Genomic DNA, 16,266 nt, shown 5'->3' with positions numbered 1-16,266 from the left:
CCCTCCAGAAGTGAAGCAAATATAGGACGCTAGATTCTCATGAATTAAATCACAATTCTCTAAGTTTTCTTTTAAGGTGACCACCACTAGCAATAACTCATAAAAATATAACAATCAAAATCGGGGATCAGGGATTCTGTATCCCTTTTTGTTTGTGTTTTATTTTTTGCAACCTAAGCTTTTCAAGAAGATCTTAAAAAGAAAGAAATGTAGACATTATAGTACCTAGAAACAAAGTATCCTTTTACATTCGCAGTGCTACATTTTTAGAACAAAATAGAACATAGCCATTTGCAACAAACACCCAAGCAGTCAGAGCTAATCTACAACTAAGGCATTTAATCTTTTAATTATTGAAACTAAAAAGCAGTTTCAAGTTTAAAAAAAACAAACTGATTATCTTTGTATATTGTTAACCCTTGCTTTGATTACAAAAAAAAAAAGATAGTGTGAAACAAAGCTGAGAGATATTTCAATGAAAATATCTTTTTAACTTCCACACAAATTATCTGAAAACCTCTTCGGGTTCCACTATAAAAGAACTGACAGGTCTATCTGTAATCCGCGTACAGACGAACTGGGCGCTAGGAACTCCTGGTAATTTAGTATCATCACCGCTTGAAAAATGTACCGGGGAAAACTGGCCCAATTCTGTTTAACCTCTTAGGGAAATAAAGAACATTCTCCAAATGAAAAATTACTAAAGAAGCGTGTCTTTGTAGATTCTAAAATGGCATTCCTTAACTAGTTTTGCTAGCCCAACATGACACTAAATTAGCAGACCGCCTAGTTACTTCACAGCACAACCCAGGAGGCAGTTTTTCCTTCCAGCCAGAGTCTATGCGTCTCCTCGTTTCCCCAGCAGCTGGCTGGAAGGATGTAAAATCAGAGGTGCAAGAAGACTTAGACTTCCTAATGAGTAATCCACCCAGGAAAGTAAACACAACTCACACCACTAGGTTCGGCGGAAAGGAGGCTGTGGCGGGGCTGCTGACACCCTTGTTTACAGTGTGCTCCAACTGCTGCAGGCAGGATCACACACGGGCACACGCAGGAGACACCCGGGGGTGGCTCGCCCGCTGGAGTTCGCCCAATGGCTAGGCTATCTCTGGCCATAAATACAGCAGCACATGTTTCCATCTGAGCGAGGAAAGTGGCCAGAACATTCCAGGGACCAGGGCTTGTGCCGGCTTCGCTCGGTTACTTCAATCTGCCAGGGAGATGACTACACGCTCCCCTGGTCCTCATCGGGGCCGATCTGGGGCGCGAAGAGCGCTGCACCAGAGACTCTCACGCGCCGCGCGCATCCCGCGGAGGTGCTCCTCGCCGGCGGAAAGGGGACCGGGGGACACCGAGAGGCTTCCCCGCAAACCCTACGGGCCCCCGCGGCCTCCTCAAACCAGATTTTCCAGTTAAGCGGATCCCTGGAGATTTCGATAAGCAAGCTCAAGTAGCATCAGCTCTGCCATCCCCGCAAATACCTCCCGGCCATCCCCTGAGCGCACGAAAACGCACACACACCCGCACACGCCGCACCACCGCCAACTAACCCTTTTGCAGGGAGGTCGCCCCCAGAAACACACATACACGCCCACCCACCAATACTGCTGGGGGAGGGGGGCGGGGAGCACGCTTAGCTCCAGACTCCAGCGGCGGGGGCGCAGCGGCACCCTCGCTGCGAGGCAGACTGGAGCCTCCCCTCCTCCCGAGAGAAGCTCCGAGGCGCCTACCCTCCTACCTGTAACCCAGCCGACCGCGGCCACCAATACTCTCCCCATCCCGCCCCGGTGCCCCCGCCACCCCGATTCCTTCAACAGCCAAACCGTGCCCACTCCCAACACCGCGCCGCCGCGGGCCACCCAAGAAAGTGGCACCTTTCTCCAACCAAACCGCCTAACAAAGCCTGGACAGGCATGTCTAAACCCAACTGCCGTGAAGGGGACCCAACGGGCGGGGTGCGGGGAGACAGCTCGGCTCACGGCTCAGGGGCGCGACCTGGGCACCCGCCGCCGAGGATGCTCCGAGGCAGGTGTCTAGGGAGGGTCGCGGCAGGCGGGCCACCCCGTGGTCCCCACAACCCCGGAGCCGCGCTCCTCACCCGGTGTCTGTGGGTCCGCTAGCCTGCTCCCGCCTCCAGCGGCACCCGCTCCGGGCAGACGGGGAGAAGGCGCCCCCTGGTCAGCTTTCAGCCCCCTCCAGAGGATGACACTGGGGAGAGAGACGAGGGAAAATCCCCGGGAACCGTGGAAACCGTGCCGATTCCCCCGCGTTTTGGACTGCGAAGGCGCCGGGTCTGCTCTCCCCTTCATCCCGCTTGGCCGCCAAATCTCCCAAGAGCTGGAAAAACCTCAAGCCGGTGCCAAACCCCAGCGCCCACCAGCCAAGAGACTCCCTTCCCGCCCCGCATCACAATCGGATGAGTGTGTGTGTGTTTGTTGGGGGGGGGGGGGGTGCAAGTGTGCGAGTGGGAGGATGAGGGTGCGTGAATCCCCCACGACCCCCCCACCCCCCGCCCCAGGTAGCCCGCCCCGCGGACGCCGGTCACCACTATTAGGAAGTAAGAAGAATAAATTACCTTTCGTAACCGCGGGTCCCTGAGATCGTCCCATCAGCGGCTCAACAACCTGCAGCTGGGTGCCGTCTCCACCATCCAGCCATGGAGCCCGGGGCACCAGCCCGACCGGCCCCAGCGAGGTCGCCCCCACCGCACTCGGCAAAGAAGGATATAACCCAAGCGCAGAGAAGGCAGCAGGAGGGTGGGAAGCCCAGGCGAGGAAACAACAAAAAGTCTCTCCTTACCCCTTTCTTCTGCTACACAGCCATGGAAGGAAAAAAAAAAAAAAAAAGGAGAGGGGGGGGGGGGAGAAGAAGAACCAAACGCTTGTCTTCCTTTACGTGTCCTGGCTCCGCACACACCGAGGAGCTCCAGACCCGAGTCCGGAGAGAGGGGGGTTCAAATGCCTCCCGCGGTCCACAGTTGCACAACTTCGGAGTCAAGCTCTGGCTCCCGCAGCAGCCGAGGGACCCGAGCGGCCGCGATTAACATGCGGCAGTCAGATCTGGGGCCGCTTCTCCGCCTGCTGCCGCCGCTTCGCAAAAGACGCTGCTGGAGGGACCAACAATCTTCCACCATTCCCCGCAGCCGATCTTTACATCCAGTTCCCCCACCCCACCCCCTTCTCTTTCTTCTTCTTCTTCTTCCTCGTCCTCCCCCTCCGGTCTGGGAGCGGGAGCGATGGAGGAGGTAATGGGAGCCGAGAGGGCCAAGGGTGGCTTCCCCGCCTAACCCTCCTCCGCCTCCTCCACTCGCAGTTCTCTCCCCGCCGAGGGTCTCCTTTCGCTCCCGCAACCTGCGCCACGAGCCGGAGCGAGGGCCACGCAAACTCCTTCCCGGGTGCACAGCGGGGGCGCGCGGGCGGAGCGGGCGCCCGGCCTCCGAGGGCTGCGTCCCGGGGGCCGCGGAGCCCCGAGCCCGGGGGGTGGCTGCTTAGCTCGCCGGGCGGGCCGGACAGCTGTGGGCATGTGGGCGCTTCATGGCGCGGTCCCGTGCTCCGCGCCGCCGCCGCCTCTTCGCTTCTTTCTCTTCTTCGACTCCGGGGGGAACGAGCGAGGCGCTGGCGCTCTCCAGACACGCACGCTCACCCCCGCGCACACACGGGAGAGCTCCGGCCACGGCCGCGCGCGCCGCGGGAGAGCGAGGACGGAGGCGCGAGAGAAGAAAGGAAGGGGAGGGGGCGAGTCACAGGCGGCGGCGGCAGCTGCGGGAGCCGAGGCCACGAGCAGTCCGGGGAGAGCCGGCGGCGGCGGCGGCGGCGCCCACCCGGGCCAGCGGCCGCATCTGCATCCCCGCTGCTGGGCACAGGGACGGCGGGTGCCGAGCGGGCGGGCGGCCGGGCGACGCTCCGAGAACCGGTCGGGGCGCGGACTCGCCGGGACCGTCCAGCCTGCGCGCGGCGGGTGCAGCCGGGGCCGGAGCCAAGGCCGGAATGAGCCGCGGGCGGGCGAGCTCGGAGAGCGCCCCGAGCCGGGGAGGGGGCTCGCGCTGGGGGAATGGGGGCGGCAGGCAAAACCCGGATCTGGAGTCAGCTCGGGCTCCGCCGCGCGGGCTCCACCTAGCAGCTCGGCAAACGCTAGGAAGTGGGAACGGGAGGGCTGCTGCTAGAGGCTTCCCTTTCAGGGTTTGTCAAACAAAGGGTACCTCTCCTGGCGGTTTTGAGGCATCCCTCTATCTCCCCCCCACCTCCCCAGGTCCCTCTCCTCCCCCTCGCCCTCTCCGTCACCATTTCCCCCTCTCCTCTTCCGCCTCCACTCCACCCCAGGTGAGTAAAGGACATCAGATTGAAAATACTGCTGGCGTCTCCTTTTCCAGGTGCAGGTTATTCCATATTTTCATTATGCAAGTACCGAGTCCCCAAGCGTTTTCTGCCTTTGGTCCATTTTATGTTCCTTCAAACTTATCCCAACGTGCAAGTTCCTTGCAGACTTTAAGGTGTGTTTCTCGGATAATCGAATGTAGGGATTCCATGCTTTTCTTTCACAATATCACCAAAAATTATCCTAATGGACATAGAAAGGTGCCAACTCCAAAGTAATGCCTTCCGATGGAAGAAGTCTGCCTAAAGTCATTTAGTGAACGGCTTTGTCCCTTCTGTGTCAATGAAAGATAATTTCTACGGTCTTTTCCTGATCTAAAATTTCACGGTCTGAAATGGCTAAGGTGTTACTTTCTATATCAGCAAATTCTAGTTACTGGTATGATTATGAGAGAAACTAAGATTTATTATATGCATACAAGCACATTATATCCAAGTTGTATTGGAATATGTATGTTCTGTATGATCTAATACCCTTCCAGAGCTTTTAGGGAGGGAAGTGCAGCTTATCTGAAGAACCTAAAACCTCATTGGAATTCACAGACCACACACAATACAAGCGACCATCAAAATCCCATCCGCTCTTCAGAGCTCAATCCCAGTGCCAAGTGTTCCAAAAAGCCTTTCTCATCACCCCAATTAAAATCATCACCTCTTCCATTCTCCTCCCATAGCACTTTGGTGGTATCTCTACAATAACCACCTATTTCATTCTACCTTTTTCTTGAAATAGCTGCATGTATATATGCCTCCTCAGATTATCGAATCATCTTGATAACATCATATTACTCGGTATCCACAGTATTTTGCACATTGTCATTCCTTTTTTAAAAATATGGGAGGGGGGGTTTATAATATTATTGAATTCTGACCAAGTAGATTTTCACAGGCTCAAGTTAGCCTATTTGAATCTGCCTAATATAGGGCATCCATGAACTCTCCTGAGCACTTAAAGAAAATACAAACTGACAGCTAGAGTCACTTGTTACTTAAATTATTTTGGAAAGAGGAGACTCTAGCCAATTGTGACAAGAGGCTCTTATTTGTAAAGAAAGCAACATGGGAACTACTCAATTCATTTCCCAAATGGATATGTGTAGAAAAGTATAAAATAATAGAATGTAGAATGAAAGGTGCTGTATAGATATTAAATGTTATTACAGGTAGCAGCTGAAATATAAGCCATACCTATAGGCCAATTTTTAGAATCAACCTTATCACAACTTTACAGGTATGGAAAGATATGGAAAAGGAATGAAAGTTCAAAATGGAATTAATATATGTATCAAAATATGTAACATTAACTGAAAGCTAATCATATTAAGTTAAATAATTAAATATGAAATGTTAACTGAAAAGTAAGCATTTAAGTTAAATAAGTAATTAAAAGTATTCACCAAAGAGGAATTAACCACAAATAAGCAATTAAAAAAAAAAGATCAAACAGAATAAAGAAGGCGAAAGCACCAAAAATGAGTAAAAAATAAAGGATGATTAAAAAACATCAGGAAAATAAGAAAGAAAATAAGTTAATTATTTATATGGTTTAATCAAATATTAAGATAGTAATTTTTATAGTAGCTATCTGTATGTTTGGCTCAAACTTACTACTTTTTCAAATCATTTGTAATCTGATGAGCAAAGTCTTTAGTAGTTAAGATATAAAGTATCTCACTTTATTGTCAGTAAATCCTTTATTCTTGCCAATATTTTTTAAGGCAAACCTTCCACAAAAATAAAATTAAGTAAATCCTATGCCTTCTTTGCTACACAACTATATTTAACACCTTCTCAGGGACAAGAAAGCATCACAGGTGTTTGAGTAAAGATGCTATTATCCATGGTAGCTTTGTGTGCTAGAATGATTTTTGAAAAAGATGCCACTGTTGGTTTTAACTCCATTGAAATTGAAAAAAAATTAATTCCTACCAAATAGAAAAGAACTTCCCCAAATTTAAAAAAGTCATTTTAATCAAATAGGATTATCAAAATTAAAATATTTTAATAGCTATCAAAATTTCCTAACCAAATAATTTTTTTCATATTAAAAGAAATGCACTAAGTTTTCCAAATGCATGAAAGTTAGAAAAAGAACATGGATATCTGTTTACAAAATAAATTCAAATGGCCAATAAAACTAAGGAATTATGTTCTACCTATACAAATCCAATACATAAAAAGATATACAATCAACAGATTCATCATGTTTCATGTTTCATCCATTAAGATAGCTGAAAAGGAACTGCGCCCTAGTACTAGACTAAAAAGTATGTTGAGACAGGTATACCAGCTGTACATCAACATGCTGTTGATGTATACTGACACATTTTTTTCTGAAAAGAAAGTTGACAATATGTATCAACTGCCTTATAGAATATATGTCATTAACCCAGTATTTCTATTTACAGATATCACTTCTACAGAAAAAAAAAAAAAAAAAAAAACCAGAGGTATGGACAAAAAGTTTGTATAGTGCTCTGCATCTCAGTCATAATTGTTATGTAAGTGGAGTGAATATGTAAGGTATATAGATATTCCAAGTGATCTTATTTTTTCCTACTCAGTAAAAGCCTTCTTATCTGATTGAAATTGGTGGTTATTCTTAAGGTAAAAAATATTTTTTAAATGTTTCATTTGGTATTAATTAGGATTTATTTTGGGTGCAAACAACAAAAACACAAAATAACAACAAGCTAAAAAAAGGTGGAAGTTATTTCTTTTTCTCAAGTGAAAGTCTAGCAGTTGGTGATCCAGGGTGGTTATGGCCCTCCAAAGCATCACAAAGTGCAACAGACACGTCCTTTATCTTCTTGCTCAGCCGTCTATGGCCTTTATTCCAAAGTCCAGTTCTAGCAATCATGTCTGCATGGCAGGAGCAGAGAAGCAAAAGAGGAAGAGAAAGTCATACTCACATCCAAGGGCATTTTTGTACATCCCATTTCCCCTTTCATTTCATCCTGGGAAATGGTGAGGTGGTGACACTTAGCTACAAGGTTAATGGGAACAGTTGACTATTCCAGGAAGCCATGTGTCCAAAAGAAAATGAAGACTTTTTTCCTGATTTAGCCCTTCTTCAGCCTATGACTTAACATCATGTTCCACCCTGGGCTGAGCTTGCATACATTAGGTTTTCAGAAACCAAATGAATGGCTAATGGAGACATAGACAATGCCATCTTCTCACAAAATGACCTTCAACCAGATATAAATGTTCACAAGATTTATAATTACTGAGCTTTTTCCAACAAGAAAAATGCTCCCTAATACCTGATCAAATATTAGCAGACAGCTATTATTTTAAACGTTACTGGGCCTAGCTACACTGACAAACCAAGGCAATAAGGGTTAAACCACATCTGCAAAGCATGGTACTCAGATTCCAGTATGCCATGGCAAAATTAGAATTATAAAGGGTCTTGAGTTCACTAGAATAATAATTCAAATATAGATTAAATAGACTAGAAATAATGACTCAAATATAGATTATATAGACCATCAGAACATATTTGACTTCCCTATGGAAAAGCTTACTTCTAAGAATTATCCAGAGATGCACTCTGTACCCCGGAATATACATCAAGGAACCATTTATAAAGATTGTAAAATTTTATCCAGATATTGCTCTAGCTAATTTGGTATCACCTATTGGCTCCTTGCTTCAAGCAATTTACCCTTATTCTTTTTCAATCCAAAAGAGGATCTGTGTATTCTATGTTCTTTTTGATATATATAATTTAAATGTTTTTATTGACTTCAGAGAGAGGAAGGAAGAGGAAGAGAGAGAGAGAAAAAGAGAGAGAAAAAAGAACAATAATGAGAGAAAATCATTGATCTGCTTTCTTCTGCAAGCCCCACACCAGGAATTGGGACTGCAACCCAGGCATGTGCCCTGACCAGGAATCGAACCCTGACCTCCTGGTTCCTGGGTCAAAGCTCAACCACTGAGCAACACCTGCTGAGCTGTATTCTATATTCTTAAATACCTGGAAGTTTATCTCTCTATAGACCTAGGTAAGGTGAATCTAGATCTAGATTCTAGTTTTTTAAAACAGCTTCTCCTAACTAAATGGTTAACTTCTTTCACATCCTGACATTTTTCTTCCCAATGGGAGCATCTCCATTAAACTCTTTATCCTAATTTCTCTAACATTTGCACACATGCATGCCAGTTCTGGATGACTGTGAAAGGAACAATGAGCTTCATCTTTTATTTTTTTTTTCTGCAACTTTTCCAGCTTTGTCTAAGATCCACAATTAAATTACCTTTTATAACTCCAAGTTAGGTTCAACACTGAATGCTTTCAGCCACTTACTGTAAATGTTAGTGATAGAACACTGGCTTTTGCAGAAGTAGCACTCACAAACATTGTGGACTTAAAAGCATCACATCACAGTGTCTAGATTCTAGTCTCTAAAAATATGAAAATATTTAAAAACCCAACACTTTATAAAAGCAAATGAAATGTCATGAGCCATCAGAGATAATCAATAATGGCTGTCATGGCTTAGAAAGGAAGGAAATAGACTTACTTGTTCCTCTGTAAATTATTGTCATTTTACTGGGCTCTGTTCCTCAGCCCTGGTCTTTTAAGACTATACCAGATACCAATAGTAGATATATACCTGACTCATAATTTACTTCCCTTCTCTGAGAGTGGTCCCTACACATACATGTATGAGATGACTCTCCATATTATTTTGCCTTGCCCTTGCCCGTGGTTGATTGGTCCAGGCAAAGGCAGCTGACCCAAGCTTGGCTAATCAAAATCCTTCCCCAGGATTTTTCAGACTATACCGTGCAAAGGGTCTTCATACATCCCTGATGGTGGAAGAGGCACAGTAGCTATTCATGGCCACATTTTCTGCTATAACCAGCTATCTAAACATGACTTGGTACAATATTTTCCTGAAAAACACAATCAGATTTTAATAACCCTGCTAACCTTAATCAGAAAATTCTCTTCTTTTGCATCCATATCTGAGCTCCAACATAAGCTGTGGTATGGCCTTCTTCTCCCTGCTCTATTAATTCAAGAATCAGAGGTATTTCACTCTCAGTGGGGGACAAGGACTATTCTATGATCAGTAGAACTTGCTTTTAGATACCCAGCAGAAGTGAACAAAATGCTAATCTGAAGAAAGAAGCATAAAACGCATGCACTGGCAAGAGCTTAGATGAAATGCAGACAGAGATTTTGGCTGGCTTTCTGGACCCTACTTCCATTTCCTTCCCGAGATCCAACTACATTTCTGTACTTTTTTCTGAAAAACAGCCTGGTGCAGCAGGACACTCTCCTTTCTGAGGAAGCCAGCACAACTTTGTAGTAGTTTGTAGGGCGTGGCTATAGGGTTAAGCCTGGGACTGACCTGTTGGCAAAGCCACAAACAAGTCCCAGCTTAGAGGGCACAGCCCTCTTAGCATAATTAGGCTTGACCTTATGATGCTCCCTAGATCTTATCTGGATAGCTAATGGGATGAGGGAGATGCAGCAAGTGCTGCCAAAACAAGTGAAACTCATAAGAACATTGTAACTATGGTGACCCCTACCTTGTTTATCTCTGGCTATAAAATAAAGGCTCAGCTTGCCTCTGGATCTCTCTCGGTGGCCTCAGCCAGGCACAGGAAGATCCACCTAGACCAACCGTGAGCAAACTACGGCCCGAGGGCCAGATCCGGCCCGTTCAGCTGTTCTATCCGGCCCATGGAGCCAGAAGAACGGAGGGTTCTCTTGCTCTCCCCTCCGCTCCTTCACCAGCAGCAGTGTTAACATGGCAACGTCGGGAAACACGGCCGCAGCTCCTTCTTCTGAGTCCAGTTTAAGAACCCATTGTGGCCCTCGAGTCAAAAAGTTTGCCCACCCCTGACCTAGACCCAGCTTATTCTCATCTGTCATTTCTCCATCCTTCACCGCCCCCCTCAGGCTCATTGAACCCTTGGCTGAGCTGGCTCGGCAAGGTAGTTATCAGTAGGGTTTGTATGGTCATTCCTCTCTTCCGACTTCTGGAAAAGGCATGCCTCTTCGTTGGGTGACCTTTCTCTCTTCATTTTATATATTGGTGATGGTCTATCCATTGTGGTATCCAACCCACATAGGGAAAGGGAATGATGAGGCCAAATTAAATATAGTAATCAGCTTTACAGAGTGATGTGTTATTGATGCCAGATAACTTCTGCCAGCCTATCCATGCTTTAATATCAACACTGGAATATAGGTATTTTCTCTCTTTTTCTAGTGTGTTTCCAAGTGGGAGTGGTGTACTAGTAAATCTGAAGTATGTATGTACCGATATATATAATTTACAAACTGTCTCTTAGGGATTTAACAAGTAGAAAAAAAGAATAAAAATTTTCTTCCACTTCATCTCACAAAATGGTGAAAAGATTAAATATATACATGCCAACAGCTTGGTATATTTTTACCTTAAGTTATTTGATTTTAGATTTAAATAAAATATATTAGTTATACATGTCATGAAATAAAATTCTAACTTTATACTGCACATCTTACACTAAGGCATTCATACTGTGTTTCTGATTCTCTCGTGATTAAGATAATCTGGGATCAGGACTTTAAACCGGAATTGGGAGGGCTAATAAAGATTCCTCTGTCTTTATAAAACACATGGCTTTTGATGTTGTACTGGGCAGATCATGGGGAACAGGGATGATTTCTTAGCATTTTATTTTGGGACCTGCATGATTCATCTCACTTCCACTCAGGTTCCATTCATAAGAACTCAGACATATAGCCACATCAAACTGTAAAAGAGGCCAGCAAATACAGTATAGCTTTGGATCCAGGAAGAAATTGATGTGAGTTTGACAATCAACTACTATATACAGTTCTTGCCACATGCTTTCTTGGTGGTTTGGAAATAATGAAGTATACAAGAATATGCAGGATTAGACCAATAACTGGTACATAATTGACATAATGTTTAGGCTCCGTGACATGGTACAAAGAGCTCAGGACATGGATTCAGAAGACTGTTCTTCAGTCTTATCATTATTACTAAATCATTGTGTTTGGGGCAAGCCACTTGATATTTCTAATCTTTATTTGCCCTATCAGTAAAATTGGCATGTTAAAATATCTGTCTTGCCGAAACCGGTTTGGCTCAGTGGATAGAGCGTCGGCCTGCAGACTGAAAGGTCCCAGGTTCGATTCCGGTCAAGGGCATGTACCTGGGTTGCGGGCACATCCCCAGGGGGTGTGCAGGAGGCAGCTGATCGATGTTTCTCTCTCAGTGATGTTTCTAACTCTCTATCTCTCTCCCTTCCTCTCTGTAAGAAATCAATAAAATATATTTTAAAAAAAATATCTGTCTTATCTATGTGACAAGTTTATTGTGGCCACCAAATTAAGTATATTATAAATTTAGAGTGTTATTTAAATGAAAGATCCTTATTAGGATGTACATACACACAGACACGCGCGCACACACACACACACACACACACACACCCCTACACCATATACCAGCGGTCGGCAAACTGCAGCTTGCGAGCCACATGCGGCTCTTTTCCCCCTTGAGTGTGGCCACGAAGTTTCAATTGCACTGTACGTGGTATTTTGTGGAAGAGCCACACTCTATTTTGTGGAAGGGGCCGCAGTTTGCCGACCACTGCCATAAACACACACAGAATTCCATGTGCTATCCCCTATTTTCCATATTTTCCCACACTACTGCCTATAAATGAAATATCTATAAATGCAATATCTTCTTTCAGAGATGCTACAAAGCATCGTGCATATTCCTTCTCCCCAGGCCCAAAGTATTCATTTCCACCACTTGAGGAATGTAGGGTGCTCACAGGTGAGTTCCTCAAGTACTTCCCCCCCTCTGCTGAAGGGAGATGACATACTCAGATTATGTTCCTGCTCCTGGCAGTCAGCCCACATTGGATACCTGCCCTCCACAGGTTACTGCAGTAGTAGGTCCATTTCCTACTTCTAGATGACCCTGAAGGGCCTTTCCAGCTCAGTGAGCCCCTGCTGGATTGCCTGAGGGCTCTACTTCAGTTTTCCATCTGCCCAAGACTGAGTCCCTCATTTCCCCACCTCCCCTTGCCCACATGTGTTGTTCCTGAGAGCACTCTGCAATAAACCTGTTTGCAACTCTCTGTCTTAGAATCTGCTTCCCAGGATACGTCACCTAAAGTAGCCTCCTACTTCCTACCCATGCTTTGCTATAGTTCAGGGGTGCGGAACACCCAGCCGATGGGCCGTATAAGGCCCGAGAAATCATTTGGTCTGGCCCTGCCAAGGCAACTGCCGGTGGGACCAAAAATTTAATAAATCCAGGAGCTTTTTTCATAGCAACATAAATTTACATTAAGTGAATTATATTAAGCAAATGATGTTATAAATATCCAAATGGCCCTTGGCAGAAAAAAAGGTTCCCCACCCCTGCTATAGTGCATTCTCAGCCCAAATGATGTTGTTAGAACAGAGTGACTGTATTCCTTTTCTAGAGCTACTGTAACAAAGTACCACCAACTGGGTGGCTTAAAACAACAGAGATCTATTTTCTCACAGTTCTGCTAGAAGTTGGAAACCAGGATATCAACAGAGTCATGCCGCCCCTGAGAATGAATAAAATCCTTCCTCGCCTCTTCCTCATTTCTGATGGTGGCTGTCAGTCCTCTGTTTGCAGCTCCATCACTCCAAACACAGCCTCTGTCATCACGTGGCATTCTCCCTATGAACCTCTGTCTTCAGTCATACTGAATTAGGGCCCTATCTTAACTTGATTGTATTTACAAAGACCCTATTGAGAAATAAGGTCATATTTACAGATACCTGGGGTCAGGACAGCAACATAACTTTTGGGGTACACAGTTCCACTCATAACAGTGACTCAGCCCCCAATCCTCCGCGTGCTCCTATGTCACTCAGAATAAACCAAAAGTGGCCTGCAAAGCACCCTACAGTCTGAGCTTGGCCCTCCATGGCCTGAGCTTCAGCTCTGCTCCCCCAGATCACTGTGCTGCAGCCATAATATCATCATTGTTCCTCCTTCCACATGCCAGGTACTCGCCAATCCCAGGGCTTTGCTCCTGGTGAAGCATGGTAAGCAACCATGCTTGGGTAAAAATTGCTGTTTAATGTTTTAACCCTGCTGATTTGGCTTCTGTAATTATTTGCTTGCTAAAATAATAAAAGTTATTTTGATTTTCTGAACTTATATAAGTTATCCCATTCGATTGAATACCCCATTGATTGTGATCTTACTGGTCTTTTGAAACACATTCCTCTGCACCTGGAGACCAGCACAGCACAATTACTCTCAATGGCTCCAGATAATGTGTATCCGTTGACTCAGTGGTCCCAAGACCTGAAACTATAATTAATCTTTGTAGATAACTAACGTGTTCAATCTAAGCTTCTATAACAAACTGCTTTTTGCAAACCAGTTTCCTCATTCCAAACCTCGAGATGTAATCAATACCTTTGTGATATTTGCCTATATAAGTCTGATGTTTTGGCCAAGGGGACACTACGAGATTTGGAGAGCATTGCCCCCTCATAGTCCCGGCTTTGAAGTAAATGTGGCTCCTTAATTCGACTTCTTGAGGCATCCTTGTGTGATACATGGGGTACATTACAACACTAGAATGCTCTTTACCTAGAGACCTGCACACAGCTCTTTGCCTAACCTCCTTCCATTTTGTGCTCAAAGTTTGCTTCTCAGTGATGCTGTCTCTAACACTGCTTAAACTTACAATCAACCTTACCCCACACTTGAGCACACTTCCTTTTTATTTTTCCTCCACAGAACTTCTCACCTTCTAACATACCACATAACTCCCATATTCATTGTGTTTATACAGATTTACAATATGACTTCTGTGGTCTCAGTGCATTTTTGCCTTAATGGGCCTCTTCCTCCATAAAAAAATAATACCTAAAATTATATTTTATGGTTGCATTGACATAAAGAAAAATATCCAGGATGGATTCATTATTAAAATAATCATTTTCTTTTGCTCTGGTTTTTAAAAATTAAAACACTTTTGTGGGCCCTGGGAAGTATCTCGGGCCGTAGGCTCTGCGTATAATGGATAAGTTGGCCCTGGTTCATAACTGACTCCCCATCAGAATGGGGGCTCTTGGAGGATGAAACCTTTGTCCTTTCTTGCTCATTGATATTTCTCCAGCAAGTAAAACAGGTCCTGGTATATTGCCGGGAGCCGGTCCATGCTTGCTGTTTCAAGGGACCTGGCATATATGGCATACTGTTCTTAATATGTTTGCTCACCTTCTTGGCACTATGTGTTTTAACCAAGGTCTCTGAGAAAGGTTGTTTCCCCAGGTAGGGATTTTCCCCTGAAGTTAGGGAGGGAATAAAACCTCTTAACTAGTGCCAGGTGGGTAATTAATCACTTTAACTACGAACAATCATGCTTAAGCTACATAATCTTTACTCCCTGGAATGGAGATAAGAAATGCCCTAACCTTTGGAATAGAGATTAATAGGATTGAATCAACTGGTATAAATACAGATGTAATAAGACAGCAAGACACAGAACTTAGAATACAGAACCAAGAGAGACAGAACCTAGGCACAGAACCTACACAGAACGTTCTCTAGAGACAGAAGAACTTCCCTGGAGAGAACATGGCAAAAGATCCTGGACAGAAACTGGCCTCAGAACCTAGAGACAGAACCTAGCGAGAGAACATGGCAAAAGATCCTGGACTGAACCTGACTACAGAAATTGGCAAGAGAACCTGACTAGAACCTGGTGACTGAACCTGGCTGGAGAACCTGGACAGAACCTGGCTACAGAACCTAGCGAGGGAACATGGCTACAGAACCTGGCTGGAGAACTTGGAGAACCTAGCAAGAGAACATGGACACAGAACCTGGCTGGAGATCCTAACCAGAACTTCGCTGCAGATCCTGAACAGAACTTGGCTAGAGATCCTGGCTAGGCTACTGATCAACTGAACACTGTCTCCAAGTCTTTCCTTCTTCGCCGACTCCGTCCACACCTTTGGGGACCCCTGGACCTGCTGGGGTTGGACCCCAGCAGTATATCATAATGCTCAATAAATATTTGCTGAACATCTGGATAGATAAAAATCATTTTAATTTTCCATTAGAATTCATTTTTCATCTCTTAGTAAAACAGGTTTGTGTGGCCTAATCTAGAATGCTCTATTTCTACTTCAACACTTAAAACTTCAAGAATGATTCTGTAGGAGGTTAACCAACCTGTGAACGAACCACAGGCCTCCAGCCACACACAACTCTTGGGAACCATGCTTCCCAAGCTTATAATAAGCTTGTGGTAAGTGAGCTGGAGAAATTACTTCTCTGTAGCCCACTTTGGTCCACTGAAGAGTTCTATGATCTGGCAGGAAGTTATTACAAATATTGTGAGAAAATTTGTTTTATAATTTTAAAAGAATTTCCTTAAACAATTATAAGAAAAAAAATTGCTGGTACTTTGAGATCAACCATAATGTTGAAATATCTTCCACGTAAGAAAATACATTAGGAAAAAACCTTAAAATAATATTACAGATTGCAGTTGCCACATTACAGAGGTTATTTTAATGAAAAAAAAATTGTTAAACTCTCTGAAAGCTGGTGGGTCTCAGGTGGGAGAGTGAGGATCAGAGAATGACTGAATTTGATTTGTATTTATGAGGAAAGGAAAGATCATACCTTCTATTTGATTTGGGAAAACAGAAATGAAATTTGCAGGGGTATAAATATTACTTATTTTGTATTAAAGAATCATGGTACTCAGGAATTTCTTTGGATAAAATGTGACCATTGAAGCCCTGTGGAGAGGAAATATAATTTTATGGGAGGCAAAACATCATTACAATGTTGTGTATATTTAATAATATGCAGACTATTTAAATGTACAGCTGATC

The 16,266-nt window shown here is 44.6% G+C and overlaps 1 protein-coding gene across 13 annotated transcripts in view; it reads right to left on the bottom strand.

Moving 5' to 3' along the window:
- Nucleotides 1-2,741, bottom strand: part of ADGRL3 (adhesion G protein-coupled receptor L3) — a 770,556-nt gene extending 767,815 nt beyond the window's left edge. For all 13 annotated transcript variants that reach the window (XM_036335141.1, XM_036335133.1, XM_036335163.1 and 10 more), the window contains exon 1: nt 2,576-2,741. The gene's annotated coding sequence lies outside the window, so the exon portion shown is untranslated. The remainder of the gene's footprint in view (nt 1-2,575) is intronic.
- Between the last annotated feature and the right edge of the window lie 13,525 nt (nt 2,742-16,266).

This window comes from Myotis myotis, unplaced genomic scaffold, assembly GCF_014108235.1.
Source record: "Myotis myotis isolate mMyoMyo1 unplaced genomic scaffold, mMyoMyo1.p scaffold_m19_p_1, whole genome shotgun sequence".
NCBI classification, from domain to species: domain Eukaryota; kingdom Metazoa; phylum Chordata; class Mammalia; order Chiroptera; family Vespertilionidae; genus Myotis; species Myotis myotis.
Note: the sequence above shows the minus strand (reverse complement) of the source record. Positions and strands in the feature narration are given on the sequence as shown.